This window comes from Aquila chrysaetos, chromosome 19 (genome assembly GCF_900496995.4).
Source record: "Aquila chrysaetos chrysaetos chromosome 19, bAquChr1.4, whole genome shotgun sequence".
Taxonomy (NCBI): domain Eukaryota; kingdom Metazoa; phylum Chordata; class Aves; order Accipitriformes; family Accipitridae; genus Aquila; species Aquila chrysaetos.
The window spans coordinates 1,304,707-1,326,870 of record NC_044022.1 but is presented as its reverse complement, the minus strand read 5'-3'; the positions used below and the strand labels follow the sequence as shown (position 1 = coordinate 1,326,870).

The 22,164-nt window shown below is 45.9% G+C and overlaps 1 protein-coding gene across 5 annotated transcripts in view; it reads right to left on the bottom strand.

The window, feature by feature from the left end:
• The window catches only part of SMAD9 (SMAD family member 9), a 69,014-nt gene that overhangs the window by 30,957 nt on the left and 15,893 nt on the right, over window positions 1–22,164 (bottom strand). For 2 of the 5 annotated variants that reach the window (XM_041118521.1, XM_030042569.2), the window contains 3 exons: window positions 21,030–21,157; window positions 17,037–17,297; window positions 13,965–14,144 (listed from right to left, as the gene is read on the bottom strand). The gene's annotated coding sequence lies outside the window, so the exon portion shown is untranslated. Of the gene's footprint in view, window positions 1–3,594; window positions 3,721–11,630; window positions 11,678–12,850; window positions 12,948–13,964; window positions 14,145–17,036; window positions 17,298–21,029; window positions 21,158–22,164 lie in introns of those variants that run through there. The other 3 variants (XM_030042567.1, XM_030042570.2, XM_030042568.1) reach the window with 3 other exon arrangements.

Below are 22,164 nucleotides of genomic sequence, written 5' to 3'. Positions count from 1 at the left end.
TGAAAATATGAACAGAGGGACTACAAAACTGGGAGGAAGAGCAGGCACACTTTGCTTCAGGCAACCACCACAGCATTGAGCTTTGCCTTATGCAATTTCTACATTATCAAACTATGTGTATGTCCAGTTGTCCTCAACAGTCAAGAGAGGCTCTTGACAGAGCACAGCAGAAATCCCCTCACTCATGCCATGCAGCAATCCATGATCGATTCCATGGAACTGCCTGAACTTGTCCCACTACGCAAAGAGAAACTTCAGATTCCAGATTTTTTCCCCACTCTATATTAGTAAAAATCCAATGACCTGGAGCATTTAGCTGGATAGTTACTAATGCCTCTTAGTCAAAAACAAAGTCTATTCCAAACACTTAGTGGTATATGTGAGAATGAAATAAGTTCAGAATGATTTATCACAGGAAAAACCCCTCAAGCTGCTTGTAAAACATAATGTGGATAAAATTTAGGCAAGCAGCCTCCAGCCTTTGCAGGAGCAAGCTGAGCCTACAGAGCCCAGCGCCAGCCCCATCTAGGCATTCCGTGCAGTGGAAGTGTCTGTTCCTCGCTGCCCCGGTGAGAACCTGGGGAGGATCCACCACCGCACTGCTGTCATTGCTTGGCGGCACCAAACCCCATCCTCACAGAAGTAAATGAAACAGTGCCGGGACCTCTGTGGATCAGCTCTGAAAGCAGCAGCAGGAGGTGAGGAGAGCCTGGGATGAAAACCCACAGGACCAGTAGTGGTGTAAAAGTCTCTGCTCCAGGCTGAGAAGGAAAATGGCTCACACTTCTTATCTGGGGGGGTCTCTCGAGTGTTAGCATGTGTAAACAACTGCTCCTGATAAGTTAATGCAACATTACAATGATCAGATATGAAAACATACATGTTCACGTAAAAGTATTGTCCTGAGATTTTCTTTTCCATTTTGACCAAGGTTTTAAATAAACACATTAATCTCTTTCAGTCAAATTAAATAACTCAACAGTGACATCAGTATGAGTCTGAGCACTATTGTTGCTAGTGGGAGAGTCGCCAAGACTATGTATATAAAAGCAAAAGCCGTGCTTTGCAGACCATGTGATGTAGTCTGAGATAAAAGTACATTGCACAATTTCCTACCGTGCTCCCCCCAGTTTCTTCTAAAATCTTTTTTCCCCAAAATCAACTGACATACAAAATATAAATGGTATTAAATAAACTAAACAGCTTTCAAATAATACTATTATCAGAACATCCTAGTTTAATGTTATTAAATTACATAATACTGCATACTATTCAGCAGACTAAGCCCTCTGTTGCTAGGTTTAGACACTCCATTATGAAATACCTAGGCAGCCACTCTGCTCCAGGGCTGTAATGATAGAGATGTCAATTCACAATTTAATTTTAACAATCTTTAAGGAGAGCAGTTGCTTAAGCTGTATGCCTTTTGTAACAGACAACCTGCTTACCCAACAGGAAACTTCCAACATTGAAACGTTTCAAAACCATGTTTGATGTATTTTCTGTGCTGATAATCCATCGTGTTTCTCAATGCTCATTGCTTTAGAGTGGCAGCGGGGAGGGAAGTGTTACAGTTTTGATCCATATCCCAACCACACGTATCAAGCCCTGGGCCATACCATGATGGAAGTTCTGGTCTGGTCACCTCTATCTGCCTCAGCGACAGTATGATGTGCTATCGTGAGTATGAGTCAGGTATCATTCAAGGCACATCCCTAACACGATTCCCTCCTCTGGGACCACAAGGAAGGCTTTGTCTACCTGTAAGGTAAGTGACTGGTCAACACCAAACATGGTCAATCTTCCATGCTGTAAATCTTTATTCCATCACTGAGTTTAGCCTAAGGTCTGAAGCTTGCTTTAGGGACGAGGTAGAAGACATGTAGCACGTGAGCATGGACCCACCCTTTTGTTTCTGTGGTCTGCAGGAGAAGGTGGGACTGGAAGGCGGGACTAGAAATCCTTCAGCCCAGTTCACTGGCTCCATGCTCCCTAAATATAGGGTGCCTACCTTAGCTATGGCTACACTAAGGAACATTTCTGGGCACGGGAACTTGATTATCGATAGCATAAATTATTACTACAGTATCTGGAATGGCTTTGGTCTGTGCCAGTAGCACTCTCTCAGATAACTCTTGTGTGTAGTACAAGAGTTAGCAGAGGCCATGGGTCACTCCTAATAAGAAGTCTGCATAGAGCCACCTTGTTTTGGAGGGTGAGACAGCAGTTGCATGGAAGTAAGCCTCTCCATCCCAGTGGGCCTCAAGGCCAAGAACAGTACTAGGCGTGTTTAATTTATTAGTACGGAAACAGCCTTTCAGTAGAATTTATTTGGCCACATAAACATGTCCAAATTGTTGACACTCATATCTGACCTACTCACCCTCAAGTCCCTAAATACCTACTTGAGAAAAACATGCGTGTATGTGGCATGGACCATTCCACCTAAAAGGAAATATCTAGAATAAAAAAAGCAAAATCTGGCACTACATACAGCTAATGTTGGATAAGATGAGTCTCACCTCAAGTCTGAATTGACTGCTAGGCTAAGACCCAGCAACATGGACACAAAGGGACGAGGACACTTTCTCGTACTCCTAAACCTGTTTTTCACCCTCCAGTGTAGAATTAGCCTGTAGGTCCTTAGGTCAATAGGAAAAACGTGTTCCTCCAGGAACTTCACTGCAGTAACTTCCACTGTGCTACTAAAGAGCCTGACACACCAAGAGTGGAGAAAAGGAGATGAAACACCATCATTGTGAGCTTAACTGTTTCCTAACTGGAGCCAGGTCCTGCTTAAGTCAGTAAGAGGGGGTTCCATAGCTCATGGAAATTAAACGTGCCATCCTCTGTGTCTCACATGGCAGCATGCTGACACCTCCACTATGGAAAGATTTTGGGGAAATTTAGATTGCATTTAATGTAAAAAGGATCCACTGTGTCGGGGAAGACTTGCATCACCCCTCAACAGAATGTCTGTGCAGGCTAACACGCTGATGAAGTTCCCTCTAATTCAATTCCCATGGGCACAGCTTGGGAATTGTACCAATCCTCGTTACACTTCACTCTAAGCTTTATGCAGAAGTCAAAAAGGAAAACCGCATGGATGCTAATGAAAGAGGCTTAAAACACAGCTGCATAAAAGCACACTGTCCAGCCTCCCTCAAAAGCATACCTGTGCACGCGTGTGTAAGCAGATGTGCGTATGCATTCAGTCTCGGAATAACACTCCAAGACGCTGCCTCCACTCAGAGCACCTGCCTGGGCTAACTGAGCCGGGAGAGGGATGGCTATCGCTCTCAAAAATGGCTGACATCATCAGTCTCGGTGTCACTGCAACAGCTAAGTAAGGCCACGGAGGGAGAGTTCTCAGAGGGTCGTCTAGACATCAGCCATGCAGTTCTTGGAGATGCACGTGGCTGGAAAATGGAGTAGCGAGACAGTTATAGCTGGAAGTCTGCCGCTCGGTGGCTAAGTCACAACAGAATTGGAAGGGAGAAAATTATTTCAGTCAAACAACATAAAGAGGAATGCTGTGAACACATACTTGGTTAGTTATTTTTACCTAGCACTGATTCAGTTACTTCTACCTACTATGGAAGAGAGAAGCATGCGAGTTTTCTCCATGTAGTCGAGTCCTGATCTGGTTTCAAACGTGCCCAGCTGGCAGCAGCCAGTGCACACCCCAGGCTAGCCAAGAACTTCCCAGGTCACATCGTCACTGCCACTCGCTGTGGGGATCTTCCACACCTTAGCAGGGGAAAGGGTTTTAAAATAAACAAACAAACAAAAGTGTGTTTACAAATACTTGGGCCAAGTATATTATTATATATTGGGACCTCGCCAACCTTGCCCTGGGCCTGCTCCCACACCCTGAGCCTGAAACACCAATCCTGGCACCAGGGTTTTTTGCAGGCACAGTCGATGGGAGCTGGGCACAAGAGGTGTCACAAGTGCATTCGCTAGGGAAGAGCAACGTGGAAATGTACGCCTGAGCTGCACAGCTACCGTGGCTGCCGCTCCAGTCACCAGCTCATGGCTCGGGAATGGTGGCCACATGTTAATCCTGACGCACGTAAATCACTTGAAAAGACTCATGTTCCACTCGTGGCACCCATGGCTTCATTTGGGATCCCCTGGGGCTTCTCATCGTGCTGGGGTCTCGCCAGACAAGGATGCTGTTATGAACCTATCTGAAACCACAGTCTTTTGCACCCAACAAAATACCGTGAATGAATTATTCATTACAATGTTACCAAGTTCTTCCACAACCACAGAACCTGACACCCAGGGTTTTAATTAAATGGGATGTAAAGAAGGTTGTTCTTTTTTTTTAATTAAGTAACTAAATTTCTTCCTGGTTTGACCCTGGACTGCTCCAATTGAAAACAGCTGCAATGATAGGAGGTAAAGTACTTGGGACTCAAATTTATCCTCCATGTTTCACACATCCCTGGCAACACCTCATTGTTTATTCCTATAAGCTTAAATGAATAATGCAAACTTCTGAAACTCATTTTCTCGGGCTTTTTTCAAGTTTGTTCTGAAAGCCCTCCTACACTGAACTTTAGGTGAAGCCATCAATATCAAAGAGCAAATCTCACAGCGCTTCATGCCTCTCCGGCCACTCACCCGCACTGTGGAGTCTTCACTGAACTCACTGCCCCCAGGATAAAATAAGGACAAAATTTGATGCTAGTGCCTAAAAATCTAGGACAGCCAAATAATTCCTCTGAGCTTGTGGAATCACTCAAATATTACCCCACCTACTCAGCATTGTTCAGCTTCTCTTGACAGGAATAACACATTCTCATTTGATATAAAGAAGGAAAGATTTAAGTATATAAGCTGCACACCTTAACACAGCTACATAAATTTCCACAGGCCAAACACTTGTGGATGTGTTTAAGAGGTGTAAATTCCACCACAAAAGAAAATTAAGTGCCCAGCTCACTTTTGGTATGCCCATGATGCCTGACTGGGAAGGGATATACCGACTCCTGCGGTGGAACCGCCCTGGGTGAGCACATCGACAGATGCTTCAACAAAGCTTCGTTAGTGTGACTTAAGCTGGGAAGAACGGAGGGGCACGGACATGGTAACAATACGCCAATGTGCAAAAGGCTGTTGCAAGCAAGACAGAGACAATCTGCCTTTCATGTCCACTTGAAGAAACAGGGAGAACATATGAATAGCATAGCTACATGTTGGGATAGTTACCTCCGCCGGAGGTCTGTGAGTACAGGTTATGCAGTTTTCTTCAAGAATAACTGCACTGGCCTTAGAGAGGAAGAAGAGACTGGAAAATCCCTTGAGATGAGCCCTTCCAACCCTATGTCCTCTACTGTGACCAAGCAAAAGAGCCTCCCTCTTCAGGGGCAGCACCGGGCTAACGTGGCTACACTGGCTTTGGCCCCTGGGCTACTTGCATCCTGGCGCTCAGGGTAAACCCCAACCAGAGAGCTGGACGTTCTCAGTGATTTTTGCCTTTTAAAAATCTCCCACAATGTTTGAAGGCACCCCACAAAATCACCACAACCAAAGTCTGTGCAAACATATGAAAACGGACCAATTTATCACTGTGATCTCTCTTTGACTGCACTTCCTTCCTTGGTATTAATTTTTAAAGGAAACCAGCGACTGCGATGTTTATACGGAGTGAACCACACTGCGTTCCTTGGCTGAGCCACACCAAAGTTTCTGAGATGCAATCCCACAGGGACACATCCTCTTCTCTGCCCTACGCCCAGCTCCCCACAGGCAGGAGGAAGACCCATTCACCCAGTCCCTGCCTCATCCCTTCCTGCGGCTGCCTTGCTCAGGCTCAGACCTGCAGCTCTGAGGAAGAGCCCCTCTCTCAGCTGCCTTCCTCCCACAGAGCCAGAGGCTGAGGAACACACAGGCCATGGGGGAGCTCCGGGGATGTATTTGTGGGAGAAGGCAGGAGGCAGTGGGATAGGATGGGGAGGTGCATCAACCTGCCCTGGGGGGCCAAAATGTCTTCTCGTGGCTCTGGTTATCCCCATTTTATAGACAGTCGGTCCTGCATTCCTCACATACCCACCATTCCCAGAGAAACTGTAGCAAAGCCCATCGGTGTTTCTAAAAATGGAACGGTTGGAAATACGCAAAAAATAGAATTCCTGCTTTTAAAATAAACGCTGACTCGTCTCTAATACAAAGCATGCAGCCAAGTGCCTCCAGAACAAACACTTCACAAAGGAAGAAGGGGACTAGAAAAGAATTTCAGCTTCATTGCGGGCCTAAAGTTTATATCCACACTAATCAGATCCTGTAATCCTGGTTATCAATCACTAGCATTCTTGGAGCTATTCCAATGCACCAATTTTAGGAAAAGGATTTACTTGGAGTTAGATGTTAAGAATATTGTGAATAAGGATACATCCAAAGAACAATTACTTCACCAAGGATGAGGTACTCAAGTCTGATGGGACCCTATCTTGAAAGTTTAGTGTCTTAAGCTGTTAGAAAGGAATGCGCTTTTGGAGCTCTGGCTGTACATTTACAGTGCACACAGGGCAAAAGGATAAAGCAAATGTTCTCCTCATGTTGTATGGTAGCACAGCCCATCTACCTAACAGGAGACTTGAGGGCCAGCTGGGTGAGGTTCAGCGTCGTGCCAAATACCTTCATTTCCTGGGGAAATACAGAGAACTGACAGGAGGCTGGCTCCCGCTGGCAGATCTGCGAGGTCTGATCCCGGCAATGGAAACTCTGGCACCTAGTTCTCCCCATGCAAGGTCTGCATCTCATGCTTTTGAGATCTGCTGCCTAGTTGTGCCAGGTACCTAATGCCACAAAGTCAGAGATGACCTGTGACGCTGGGAGTTAGCCAGGGAGTCTGTTGCCTCTAAGCACCCCATGTTGACGGGGCACCTGCAGCCACGCTCCTGGCTGTAGCCCGGCACAGACGCTCCCTGCCTAACACCCAAGGTCCCGGAGAGAGGGACAGACGCCCGGGAAGTCTGCCTGAAGGGTTACTTACTCAGTTACGGTGTTAAGACAGCAGTCATCTTTGCAGAAGACATAGCATCACGCAGCTTTGCAAGTGAAATATGGATCGATAGATCATAAAGATCTTCAGTAAAATACTCAAAAGGAAGAACATCAGAAGAGCTTCCTCTCTGACTGACAGCAGGCCTGGAGAGAGGGCAGCAGTACTGCCGGCCACCTCTCCTTCCCCCCAGGTGAGAAAGCCTGGCCAAATGCATACAGGGGGATGATATGCTTCACACACAAAAGGCTTTCCATATACATCATGTTAGCAGTTTTCCATGGAATCACATTAGCATTTCATTGTGTTCAAACCATATCACATTCAAATCTGTTTTTCCTAAAAGGCTTTGATTGTGCACCACTGTGGGAAACTGCTAATGCAAGAAGATTGACGTATAGGTTCTCCTGCATGAACACCCGCAGTGATCTGTGCTAATTGAGCCCTCAGTGGCTTGTGAAACCCTGCAGGGGGGAGGAAGGGTGGAGCATCCACAGGCCCTACGTCTTGGAGAACTGCAAAAAATAAAGAGTGTGGAGGACAGGTAAGCACTAATATTAGTGTGTTTTATCCACGTAAAGATCTGATTCAGTGGCAGGGATTGCCTTGGACAAGGGGCCAATGCTCCCAAGCAACAGCACTGAGGCATTTTCCATGAAAAGTATCTGTACATGCTTGGACTCTCTGTAGAAGTTATTTCACAACAACAGGACTAAGAACAAAAGGAGCAAGAACTTGTCTATCTAGTTCCCTCCTGTGGGGGGAAAGGAGGAGATGGCTGGCCATTCCCAGTGGCTTCTGCTGAAGATGTGGGTGCTCCGCTTCCCTGTAAACCAGAACACGTGCTTATGAGATTAAACAGGATTCATATGCCTACATTTGTGCCTGGGAGTACAAAACGAGGGCTGGATTCTCTTTAGCATTTAAGATAACACACCATGCTAATAACCAGCTTTAGAAAACACTGAGCAAAAGGCAGAAATCGAGCCCCGAGTCTCTAAAAGAAACATATCTCTCTTCTGCAAACCCACCTCAGGAGTCCGAGTAACACCCCATCTCTTCAGGGCTGTTTCTCCCCCTCCTCTCCCCTCCTAGCAGTCGGCTCTGCCTCACGCAGCCCCTCCAGCCCAAGACTCCCAAGCAGGTTACCACCAAGAAGCCTTGGTCCCAGCATCAGTCCTGTAGGACGTGCAGCAGGGCAGGCACGGGAGCCGCAGGCTTCTGCCTCCCACAGGAATGAATTCTGGTTTCTCTACTCTAGGTGTCCCTGTGGAGGCCTCATGCCCTGCGTGAAGTAATTCAAGATCTGTTGATGAGGGAGAGATAAATTAGCTACCTCATATGCGCTGCAGGGTAAGAAACTGCATGTTGGCAGCTGGGCCAGAGTAATTTGACAGAGACAAGTAGGTTTGGATAGGCCAGGCCAGCAAGTAACCCTAAGGGAGTCTCGAAAAGCCACGTGAACTGCTTGTGCCTCCGGTCAGTTCCGCGCCTACTGGGCAGCGCGTGGGATTGCATCCTGCCACAGACCCCTGGGTAAATGGTTTTCCCTCAGGTGCCCTGATTTTTGCATCTGTCATACAGGTACCCTGATGGGGATGGCTTTGTAAAACTCTACGAGCCCTCCTGATGAGGAACGCTGCACAGGAATGCTTCAAAAAAAAAAAAAAAGTTTTTTTTTGGTTAAGGAAAGGCACAGCAAGAAAATACACAAAAAAAAGATTAAGTATTGTTGAAATGTATTGACCTCAGCAGCAGGGTTATTAGCGTTATAAAGGATTCCTCATTACACTGAGCTTTGCTATTAGCAGACACCACTTTCTGGAAAGGGTACCACCACTGCCAGCTCCCTGCCTGCTGCTCTTCACAGCACGGCTGCATGACCGAGTACACCGCCAGACCAAACAAACACAGAGTAACCGTTATCAAGAAATGGCCAATCGGGCTCCTATTGTAGCCAGGTAATGAGGGTGAAAGGAAGCCTGAAGCAGAACAAACTGTTAATGACCCAAGGGTCTGCTAATTTTCTTTCCTCCTCATTTCTCTCTTTCAGTGGACAGCGAGTTTGAGGCCAATAGTTCTGGGGAACTCTGGAAGTGGGGAACATTTTCAAAGCCTAAACAAAGACCAGGCGCATAGAGAGACTCCAGAACAGGAGTCTGCATGGAGACGTTTCAGAAAGAAAAGCAAAAGACGCAGGATTTTGGCAGGGGTCATGCTGACTGGGAGCAGAATGTAGGTGGGAGAAAAGAGCTTGTTGGGAAATGCGAGGTTGCAGTATCAAGCTGGAAGGTTGCCACAGTGTGGACTAATGCTTTGGCAGCTGCACACAAAAGGAAGGAGGAATGTAAGAAGTAACATGAAGAAAAAGTGTCAAGAGATATCTGGGAGTACCAAGACCTGTGAGGAAACAGAAGAGGCAAAGATCATGCTAAGGTTGGCAGCGGGGAAGATGGTGATGCTACTGACAAGGAAGAAGAGTGGGAAGGAAACAAGTTCTGGAGAGAAGGATGAGGGAAAGATAAGGCATTTCTCCTCCCAGTCAGAAACACACCTCGATCTTAATGCTGTCTCAGAAAAACAGAGATCGATTATCAGATTTTCTTCTTCTGTTTTGTTTTGTGTTTTTATGTAGGGGTGACCACATAAATGGGGAAATTGACTCCAGTCCATGTCCACCTCCACCGTATCCTTGCTGTGCCCTTGTCCAGAGGAGCTGAACCTCAAAGCAAACTGCTCAACCTTACATGTGTCTACGATGTTGCAATAGTTCTTGCAGAAACCTGCAAGCGGTCCTGTAGAATGATCTGCCTAAAAATCACAGGTATCTGCACAAAACTTGGGCAGATGATGTTTCACCTGCTTCGATTTAAACACATACACGTATTAGTCAGGATCTCTCTCCGTCTGGGCTCTGATCCTGCAGTCTATTAGATCCACTAATCTGCAAAAGCACAGCAAGGTTTTCAGCTGCTATAATAAATACACAGGGTCGTAGACTCTTTAATTCACCTCTTCATCTGTAAAATTTCCACAGTATTAACCATTCAAACATTATAGACAAAATATAAGATGGGAAATAATTTGGGATATTTTTGAAAAATTAATTTCATTATACTGTATTCAGAGTCTAATGCTTCCTTACAACAAATGCTCTCAAAGACAGTAATAGGACAGCAATGATTCTCTCAAATTGTCATTGTTACTACTATCTTTTGCTGTTAATATACAATAACACTAATGTTTCTTTATACCTGACTGCAGCAGGAAACCAGCCAGTCTACCAGAACAACCTTTCCTATGTATGTTTTTGCTGTGCTGTTTTCAGTTAAAATATTTATGATGGGTTTTTTTCTTTCTTCCCCATCCCTGTAATTATTATTTGTAAGGGGTATATTGCACAGCAAATGGAATCTTTCTACACTTCCACTACATTTTTTTGCAGCAGACTAATTACCCAGAGCATACACATTTTCTCCCTTCTGGCTCCCCTTATTCTGTTAAGTTTCTTTGAAACGGGTTGCCTAGTACTGCTGATGCTGGAATGACTCTTAGCCAGTATAAGCATCGGTGATAAACCCTAGGTAGTGTTTTGATTAGAGGTCACTTGTAATTAGTAGTCATTGTCCTTTGAATTTAACAATGGAAAAATAAAACTTTATAGAAACAGATTAGCTAGGCCATCAAAATTACAGTACTTTAGCATTCAGGAGAGAGGATTACATGACACACTATCTCGCAGGCTGATAACAGCAGATAGCTAAGGATTCAGATGCGAGACGCAGAAAGTCTGTAAAAGAATAAAAGGAGAGAAAGGAGGATTAACTGTCCAGATGTTAATGTGATACATGATACTGACACCTCTACACTCCTGTTTTAGTGAGTCAGGCCTCCTCTTGTACCCACTGAAGACAACTTGGGGCACTACTACCAGTTTCACTGAGAGAAGCTTCCAAACCCAAGGTGCTACCCAGTTCCTCTACACACATCCCCACCTTCTGCAGATATCTGGCACGTGTGCGCGTGCCTCTTAGCCTTGGGCAAGTGTGTTAATAAAATATTAATACTCAACTTCTTCACAAAGTTGTGTAGTTGACAGCTTTGCACGTATTCGTTTCAGCTGTTGCACGTAAATGAAAGCTTCTATCTCCAACTCGTATCAATTTACAAATCCTGATTATCATAAGGATTCATGATAAAATACACTTGACCCTTATTCCAGACATTTTTGCAGAATTACTGCTTATCAGCTTATGTGCGAGTTAACAAAGTGAAGAAGAAAATGTTTTTAACTCCATCACAAAGGACAGATGAGAATGGGAACTACAGCTAAACTCAGTAAATATAATACAAGATATCCTTCTTGATACAACTCACTTTAAATCTATTTTTGGGCACGTTTATTTTAGCTACTATGTCAAATTAAACTCAATATCAAAAAGAAAACAAAAAACACAACAAACAAACCACAAACATCCCCAGCCTCTGCTTTAAAATCTAACAGGAAGCAAACACAAACCAGCCAGACACTGGTACTTATCAAATCTGAAAGAAGGGAGTTGTCTGGCTGGATTAAAACGGATGAGGTTTGTTTGAGTGATGACATTTGTCCTACCATTGCTGAGGGGAAGAATTTTGCAGCTCTTTCTTCAGCTTATACTCCTGAAGATGAGAAGATTACTCCTACCACACAAACACATGCACATATAAAGATGCACATTTCCACGCATCGGAGATACAAAGTACTGAAACTTGCATTATCTGCAGTGTCCTTCCCAAATCACCGCAAACTTGAACACATTCCTGAGCCTTGCACATCATTTCCCACTTCTGCCAAGGGAGAGCTCATTCACTGAGAAGTCGACCATTCTGGGCTGAAAATTTTTTTTCACTAATTTATAAAACGCAAGTAATTAACAGTGCGCGCCATGTGTGTGCATGCGCATCCATGTGTGTGTCATTTATTTTTATTCCCGCTAATGCCTCTTTTAAAGTAGACCTGGCTAGCATCAAATAAATTTACCCATAAAATCAAAGTAGGAAAACACAGTTACCGCACAGTATCTGAATTGTTACAAATGAGTCGAACTTTGAATTCCCTCCCCTTAGAGCTGCCCGGGCATGGAGATAAAATTACAACAATTCATAATTTGCCATATCGTTTTTGGAAATGTTGGCTACTTGCTAACATGTAACGTTTTAACTTCGCAGCCAAAAAAAAAAAAAAAAAAAAAAGAGAGTCCCGGTTTGTAGCTGGAATACAACCCCAAATCCCAGCAATTCTGCTCCGTTTTGCCTGGGAGCATGTCCAGGAGCGGGATTTCTTGAACAGAAAATAACCTCCGAAAGGAAAAGTATTTCCAAACGTGTCATGTGGGTTTTCGGTTGGTTTGGTTTTTTGGGTTTGGTGGTTTGGTTTTGTCTTTTTTCCTCCTCCTTAAAGGAGAAGGAAAGAAATCCTAACAGCGGGAAGACTTGTCAGCGTTTAGCCATCCATAAAAAGCGTTTTCTTCCCCGCGCTCCTCCTTTTCGCTCGCAGTCCTGGCGTCGGGTTGTCTCATCTCGCCGCCGGAGCCCCGGCCCCAGCCCCCGCCCGCACACCGCCCCACGGCCGGGGACACCGGGCCGGGCCGCCGCCGCTGCCCCGCTGGGCGCACCGGGGGGGGGGGGAATGCTGCGGCCCGCCGCCGCCCCGGGACCCGGCACGGCTCGGGGAAGGATGCGGGGCAGCCCCGGCGGGAAAGTTCGGGGCGGCGGCGGGATCGTGTGTCGTCCCGTCCCGTCCCGTCCCGTCCCCCCCCTTCCCGGGACGCGGCCGGGAGCCCCGGCTCTTACCTGCCACCGGGCGCGGGCTGGGGTCTCGGCGCGCCGCGGGCGGGAGCGGGGCTGCAGCTGCGCGGCGGCGGCGGGGCCAGGGCGCAGCGGCGGCGGCGGCAGCAGCGGCAGCAGCAGCAGCAGCCCCGGCCGGCGTCAGTCAGGCGGGAGCCGCCAGGCTGTATTAGTGCGCCGGGCTGGACCGCGGCCAGCAGCGCCGCTGCCGCTGGCCCGCCCCTGCGCCCCCCCCGCCGCGCCGCCCCGCGCTCGCACACTCACACGCGGGGACGCGCTCGCACACGCACTCACACACGGGGACGCACTTGTACACACACGCGCACGCTAGTGCACCCCCAGCACCCACACACGCCGTGCACCCCACCACACGCCCCCCCCCCCCCCCGGCGTCGCGGTCCCCCCCTCCAGCACACGGACACGGTCACCCCCTCACAGGCTTCACCCCACGGCGCCGACGCGCGCCCGTCCCCACACAACCCACCCCTCACACACACACACACACACACCCACACCCACACACACACACCCACCCCCCGTCCCGCACACGCACGCTCGCCCCCAGCCCAGCGTCCCGCGGGAGGGCAGCCACCTCAGGCGCCGCCATTTCTCTGCCCCCGCGGCTCCCCGCCGAGGGGACGCCCCGCTCCCTGCCCTGCCCTGCCCGCCGCGGCCCAAGGCGAGGCCGGCGGCAGAGGCCGGGCCTGGGGCCGTGCGGGGTCGGCGGGGCTTTTGTATGGGACCGCCGAGCCCCCCCCCCCCCCCGCCCCGGGGCAGAGCCTCTGCCCGCCGCCGCCTCAGCAGCCAGCCCCTTCGCCTGCGGCCCCTCACACAAGCCTCCGAGCACCCGAGGATGGCCCGAGGCGCCAAGCGGGGCGCAGGGCATCCTCACCTCCATCCCGCGCCGCGCCGGGTGGTGCTGGCCGGGCTTTCGGGACGCGGGGGACAAACCCCGGCCCCGGGGAGAGACTGGGAAGATGCCGCGCTGGGGCGGCCGGACAGCGGCGCAGGGATGCGGGGGCCAGGCTGCGCCTTCCCGCGGCGGGCTGCGCGGGGGCCACCAGGTCTCCCCAGGCACGCCCTCGGCTTCTCCACCCGGACCCCGCGCCAGGGCTGTCACCTGCGTGGGGTCAGCTACAGAAATCCCCTTCGGCGGGTGTCGGCACCAGCGCTCGGGGCCATGGCAGCCAGCTGCCGGGCTCCCGCTGACGGGCAGGGTCAGCGTCTTGAATCTGCCGTCCTGAAGATCTTCCTGGCGATTTCGTGAGCTGGGCTCATAGGACCTCCATTTAGCTTTTAACTGCAGCGCAAAAAAAAAAAAAAAACCAAACCCAAAAACAAACCAACAAAAACATTTGTAAATAGGATTCGTAATACCCGCATGGGATTTTTGAATGGTCCCATCGGTTCATGGGACTGGTCAGACAACAGCAAACTGGAGCCATTATTGGTGAGCAGATCTATTTTCTGCTCCAGATATTACCTATTAAACCCTCATATTACCTATGAGCAACCATTTCTAGCTACGTAGCGTATTGCATTAGCTGTAAGAAGGAGGGGCTGAAGGAGGAATATCAGGGAAGTCAAGTGGCTCCAAGGGCACTAGAAATAAAAGGTACTCGTGAAACTGGGGCTGGAGGCAGTGCTACGAACAGGTACCGGCTGAACCTGCCCCTGGTTGCATTGAGGGGTTCCAGTTAAATTGCACTGGGCCTTTTGAGGTCAATCAATAAATATGATTAAAGATACCATTCTGCTGACATTTTCGCCAAAATTTTTTACATTGTAAAACATGACAGAAAAGCTAACGTTGTTTGAGTAGACATCAAAAAGCCACAATGGAATTAGAGCTCCACAGCGCAAATTTATGGAGGCACGTGTGTGTGAGCCTTGTGGTGGAACAGGGAGATACAATGTAATGCCCCGAATACCTCTGTGTCCCACGGTGGCCCAAAATGTCTTAAAATACTGGTGGCTTCCCTACTGCTGTCTCGCTTCTGCTACGGGAGACTTCTTGACAGATGAGTGGCAGAAGAGATGCTGTTATTTATAAATCACTGTAAGCATTTATAAAGTGCCAATCACACATTCTAACTCAGCATGACTTGAGATTTTATATCCATAATGCTTTTTATTTTTAACTGACGAACTTAAGACGTCACACCGCAAATGCTATACACGCGGACAGTTAGGGTGGCTTGGCTGAGGTGTGGTGTGTAACTCAGCGAGGCATGGCTCTCGATGATGAATCTGAGGGCTCTCATACCCAAGACCCGCTGGGTCTCACTGCATCTGCTTCAGGTGTTGAAACCTCCAGTTTCTCGTGCCTCTGCTCACAGTTGCTGCTGCCAGCAAGGAGGTGGTAGGACAAGGTGGGTCAATCCTCTCACCTCTCCGGTGCACAGCCCGCGGTGCCATCTCCAGCCCGTCTTCGTCGGCAGGGTGAATTAAAATGCCAGTTCTGCTACTGGAGGGATCCCAACCAGTGGGGGATAGTGGCAGAGCCACTGCCTAGATTTATCAGTCAGTTTCTACATCTTTACTTCAATAGGAGCTTCAAGTTAAATAGGCATAAACTATTTGTGAAATGACTGAATTGCATCCATATTTGTGTGGTGCCAATTTTAACCGCACCATTTTGAAGAAGTCTAGCTAAAAGAGATCACATGGGGATATAACTAGAGTTTGATACACTACAGATTATACAGCAGGGAATGCTTTTTTTGCATATAGTTGTATTTCAGATCATGTGGCATGTGCGCATAGCTGTTTTATTACAACAGCTGAATATATGCTGGTGTTACGTGTGATCTGCTAAACCTACTGAATTATGTGTCTTCCCAGGAGCAGGGAAGACATATCCCACCTCTCCTTTCCCCTCTCTCCACACACACTTTCAGACCCATCCCTGAGTCCAAATCCTCGTCCGTGTGGCTTTCAAAGCCTGTGAGGCTCCGCTCTCCCCTCCTCCTGCTGGCGTGACTCATCACCTGTCACTCCTCTGCACCGCCTGGGCTCTGCTAATTCCATTTCTCATTTGCCATTATCCCTCTCAAGTGCCTCATTTCCCATCCTGTCCCTTCTAAGTGCAAACGCCCTCCCTTAGCCTGCAGACGGTGTAACTTTCCTTCTCAAATCCCATCCCGTAAAACACAGACCAACCTTCTTTACTCATAAACCAAAATCTGAGAGTATTCTCCTTTTTTTGGTCTGTATTTTGTCCTTTATGCTGGATAGCTCTGTAAAGAAAATAATCAGTAAAAGGATATGTAGAAGATAGTAAAGACTGGATGTAGTTGTAAAAGGGAAAGAAGGGTTCTCATTTCTTTTAGCACCAAAACTGTGTAAAACACATAGAATAACACGAATTTTCCACTTGGAGGGAACTGCAAGCTCCTAAGAGCTGTAAATATGTCGACCCTGTGTATGTACCGCTCCAGGGCTCCAGCAAAGTACTGGCACTGTCCACCACGGAACAAGAAATAGCTGTTACAACAGCAGTGTCGTATGCTGTGTGACGGAGATACCTCAGACGGCTCCAAGTGTGCTGGCGTGGGCACTAGAAGGCTTCTAGCCACAGTATCATGGATTTACTGTGTGAGTTACATTTTCCTCATGGGCTTTCTCTAGGCAAAGACACAGCAGGCACTTGCCTCTGGCAGCAGATTCTTGGGAACAGCAACATAGCTGTGGTTCTGCTGCCCGCTTTGCCTGTGCCAGAGCCCTGGAAAGCAAGGGCTGTTCCTGTATTGCAGGGTGGAGTCAGACGTGCGGGGCAGCGCGGCCGAGAAGGAGAAGCTGACTGTTCAAGCAGCAGCAATCGCCATCTCACTCCCTCAGCGGGTGCATCAACAACGAGCCCAAGCCCTGCCAGTATGCCTAGCTCCAGACCCTTTGCTCCCCTTCCCAGGGTAGGACTGGGCCAGACCCAGCCCCTCACCCTCGGGTTTGGGTAAGTTTGACATTGCTTGTGCTGTCTAGAAGCTTGGAGCTTGCTCAGTCTACCCTGCTTCTTATTGACAGGCAGTTTGGATATCTCGGTATCCTAACTAAGGTCTGAACAGTTTGGACACATCCCTATCAGGTTTAACAATAAACACTTGAACTGTCAGGGAGTCTTCTGTCACACATCTTTTCCAGCACAAGCAGGATAAAACATTTGCTCCATACAAACATGTTTCATGCTACTCACATCAAATTCCTGCATGTTTGTGGCTTCAGATGCTAATTCTCAGAAGAAAAACAGGTGGAAAAAGCAGCTGCAATCTTGTGCAACACATTGGTGAATGCGGCATTGCAGAGACTGTGCTGGGCAGCTGGGTTCTCTGTTCCCTTACAGCAAAGGCATTAGAATTGCTCATCTCACTACTCTTTGCTTCAGACTCTAAAAGTCAAGCTATAAATTCAGAGAGGCAGAAGAAGGAGGTAGGCAGGCAGGTTTGGAGATGCATGCCTAAAGGGAGAGAAGGAAAAAAGGGAATCAGCAATAAAGGGGACATGTAGCAAGGAGCACCTGAGAAGACTGTAAAGCAGTAGTTCAGAAATACTGGGAGACGCAGAGGTGAGCAGGCTGAGTGACTTCATGTACCACCACCAGAATGTGGATTCTGTCCCTTTTGGGTCAGACTACCAGCAAGATCTAAAATTTATCATTCAGTTTCATGGCACTTTTCATCCAGATTTGAAAGGGATGTCAAGAAGTGAATGAGCACACTGTGATACAGACAAATGAACTTAAAACATTCTTGGTAACTTTCAATTCCCAACCAAAAAAGACTCAGGGAAACATTTGAACTGGCCAGGTTACTACAGTTTTTAGAATTGGAAAGGATAATTTTCTACCCAGCACTGTAACTGAGCTAACGATTTTTGTTACTGTGTGTATGTAAGTACCTGCTGAAGCAGCTGCACAAGAATGAAGTCATATTATTTGTGATTAAAGATTTTGGGGGCAAATTCTGCTCTGAGCTACAAGAACATAAATTTTAAGTAATTCCAGTGAAATTTGTCATTATCTTATTATACTCAAACTCCATAGACTCCCTTGTTTTTTTCCTTTCTTTGATACACCTACAAAGAGTTGACTTTAATCCACCAAAGTTTTTAATGCATTGAGATCCAGCTACCTGTCTTGTTATTTGTGCTGAGTTTGTTCCCTGCTGCAGAGGGTATGACTTCGAGATGCTCCGAACAATATGACTGTTGGGATGTCTTTTTATTCCAAGAGATGTGGATTGACCCCAGACTAGCTAAGATTAGTTTGAAATACAAGATCTTCCAGTTGACAGAGTCTATTGCTTCCTCCTCAGAACTATGAGACCAGGTGGGGGAAGAGGACAGAGACAACCTACTTTTGCGTTTCTTGTTCCTTTTGCATAACAGTGTTGATGCCTTAGTAAACCTTAGAAGACAAACTCTAGAAGGATTCTGTTTCCATTCTTTTTAGGCAGCACTGGCTGAAATGTGTAATAAGAAATCACTTCCCTGCTGTTTGCTTGACCTGACTAAAATACTTCTGTGCCTTAGTCTCAGCTGGCACTGGTTCAAGAACCGCTGTAATCCCCTGCCTTCACTTCACCTTCTGAACTTTACACCTAACGTTGGGCAGAATCAGATGAAGTGTCAGCCATTTTATCTGAGTCCACTCTTTATCTTACTAGCCTGAACAGTTTCCTTGTTGTTAAGGATTTGCTCGGATGAAAAGAAGCAGTATGGAAAAGAACCAGTACGCAAAGATTAATAAACAGTAAGAATGAACCACTGTCCTCTGACTCCACACATAGCCAGAAGTCCCAGGATTTCCCTGAACTTTGGCATCAAAGCCAATAGCTATGGTTGATCTAGAGCAAATCTTCTGGAAAAAACAGATTTTGAAATCTTTAGTGGTGGAAAATCCATTACAAGCCTTGCTAAGTTGTTCTGTGATTAGACTTATCCTCGCTGTAAAGAAAAATGCCTTTCTCTGCTCTGAATTTTTCTAGCTTCACCTTCTAGCAATTTGATCTTGTATCTTGACATGAGTCTGCAAGCTCATTATTACTACATGTCTGTTCCTTTACAGCCTGTGCTTATGCTACCTTTTCCTTCATACACTTGAGAATGGCCCTTAAGTACCAGGTGATTAAATCATCTTAAGAGTTGTTGGGCTCTCCTTTGAGCCCCTTCCAAATTCTCAACATCAAAAATTTGAACTGTGGACATCAAGAACTTAGGGTTACCTTGAGTGTGCAGAAACATGCACTGTTTTCTTGCACCAAGTTTACAAATAACTTCCTTATGGATGGGGGTGGAATCTCTCCCCCTGAAGAGCAGATTAGGCAAAAAACTGTCAGAACTGCTTCCTTGGAAATGGGGAGGGGTGGAGTGACCTTGAGGACCTCACTTGCCCTATTGACAATCTAACTACATCACCCCTTTGATTTTTTTCTCTTCCCTTTTCAACAATGCCATCATTTGTGTCATTGGCAAAGTTCTCTGTAACAACTTCATAGTTTGTTCTGCATCATTGTTAAAACCATAGTTAAATACTGTGAGGTCAAGAAATGATCTCTTTGAGCCCTCATTAAAACCCCATCAGGTTGATAAAATTTTCCCCATTTATGGTGACATTTTCAGAGCTAGGAACTAGTCAGTTTTTAATCAATTTAGAATAATACAAATTCAATACAGCTTACATTAATTTCCTAATTAAAATGTCAGGTAGCGTGAAGCTCAATACCTCTGAAAAGTCTGTAATATCAAACCCATCTCCTTTACCAGCTAAACTTTTAATTCAGTTTTAACTTCACCAGATATTTTTGTTGACTAGTGGTACTTATATTGTCCTCCCTTAACTCTTTAGCAACTATGACCTGTGTAAACTGTTCCACTGTTTTACCTGGAACTGATTTTAGCTCTGAAAGACCTCTAATTAAACCACCTATTCCATATATCTCTAAAAATGCTGGCATAATATTAGCTGTCTTCCACTTTAACGCTCCTAGCCTTCCAAAATCTGTTGAGGAAGTGTACGTCAGTCAGAGAGCTCCTCAGCGCACAAATTTAAAATTCTTGAGAGCAAGGTGTCAGGATCTGATGATTTCAAAATGTCTTAAGTTAGGATTTGCTTTTTAACATCATCTTCAGCTATCACTGAAATAGAAAATATGTTATTACCTTGCAGTATAAGTAATGTATCATTTACCTTTTTTTTCCCAGATATTTTTTGAAGTCTTTGCTTTATTATTCACAGTCCTATCATTTCCAGCTAGTACTGATACACATAATTGTTTGAATTACTTGAATTTCTGGGATGCTTAACTCCTTTCTTATTGTTAATTCTGCTAGCCATGGATTTCTCCTCTTTTTGTTTCCATTATTATTTTTTTTCTAAAATCTCTATTTATTTTTTGGCTCCTGTGTTTTATAGAATGTATTTGCATTCATACTCCTTCTGAGTCTGTCTGTTCTCTGTTAACCAGAATAGCCTCTGTTCTCAGTTGGATTGTGGTTTTGAAAGCATATCCTAGAATGTTTTAAGCAGTTCCTAATTATTATTGCCTTTTCTATTTATTTTCTTTCTTTTCAGCTGATTTAGCTTTTAACTGTTTTCTGCTTTGTGAGACTGGATTGTTGGGGGTTTTTTTGTTTTTTTTTTTTAAAATTACCAAGAACATGTATAGCTGTCTGAGCTATCTTCTGGTCACACATCACAAATGCAATCAAGTCACAATACCTTGCACTTAAGCAATCTCTTTAATTTAGTGACAGATTTCTCCACCAGTCAAGACTGAGTCTAACATGTATTCCTTTCATGTTAGATGCTGAATTTTGGGGGCTAGGGAAGCCACCCTTAGTGAGCAGAACTTTTCACAAGAAATTAGTGACCTGACAAGATATCCTTCCTGACCCTTTCTGAAAGTACATTTAAAAGTGAATCCATAGAGAGATTTTTCACTTGGCCATGTTACCAGTGAAGAATAGGTATGAAGATCAGCATGTTTTGGAAATATTAAGAGTGGGGTCATCTTAACATGCTAATTTCAGTTCTTGTGGGCCGCCTTCTATTTGAAACTCAGCTTAAACAGTTCCATCTACAGAAGTTTGGTGCAAAATAGAAACAAAATACTTTTGTCTTTATAACGTTAAGGGATGGGCGTATGGAAGTGTTACGTTAGTCGCCTGTGAACTTCTTAACAGTTCTCACCATGTTTTGTCTTCATAAGCCAGCCACACTGCAGCTGTAATCCCTAAAAAGCCCTTGCGTGTTGTGTTTATTTTGAAGGTATGGTTATTTGGATCCTCACACACTTATGTGGTTTCTTCATAGTCTTTCTGTAGAAAGGGAAAAGAATGGTCACAACAACAGGCCAATTAACTTTTTTTTTCTTCCCCTTTGTTCATGGACTTGCAAGCTCATTAACAAATGTCTCAAAACAGAGACTGTAAAGATGTGTTTTACTTTCAGAGAAAGCCCATCTCGGAATGTCATCTGAACCTCTCTTCACTAAATGGTGTCCTGGGCCTTCCCTCTCCAGATGAAAACATGAAAAGATGTTCACAATTAATGTTGATGGCAAACACATCCTTAATAATGTTTTATTTTAAAACACTCCCATGGTTTAAACAAAGACAGTATATATGCCTTCCGGATGGGGGGCAGGGGAAGACATCTTTATAAACTAGACTATTTAAAACTCAAAATATAATGAGAAGGAAAAAAAACCTCGGTGAACCATTCTATGATTCTATGATATCTAACAGACAAGAACATTGTACTGATAAGCACAGCTTATTTGTTCAGTGTTGGCATTAAAGCAGGATGCAGTAAGTGGAAAGGAAAATGCCATTTGTATTAGAAAACCCACTGTATTTTAATTAAAAACTTGATTTATATGGATCAGATTTATCTGTATTTTCACTATCTGGCAGAAGTAAAAAGAGCCTCATAAACTTATAGTTGCTTCAAGTAATAGGGGTCAAGCAATGCATCATTTTACCATGTGTTTGCTTTTAAACAAGTTGGGGACCGACTGAATATTTTGCCTAGGGGTTCCGAGAAGAAAACCATTGCACTCCAATCTACTCCTTGCAAATACGTTAACAGTAGTTGCCTTGGAGATCATGAAGTTATTACTACTCCGTAGGACCAGTAGCAATGGTCTGTTTGGAGGTCTGTGCCTTTCCAAGGGAGATGCGTTTGGTAATTGTCATGGTTTAAGCCCAGCTGGCAACAAAAGCACCAGGCAGCCGCTCGCTCACTCCCCCTCCCCGGCCATGGTGGGATGAGGAGAAAATATAAAGGCAGGCTCGTGGGTCGAGACAAGGACAGGGAGGGATCC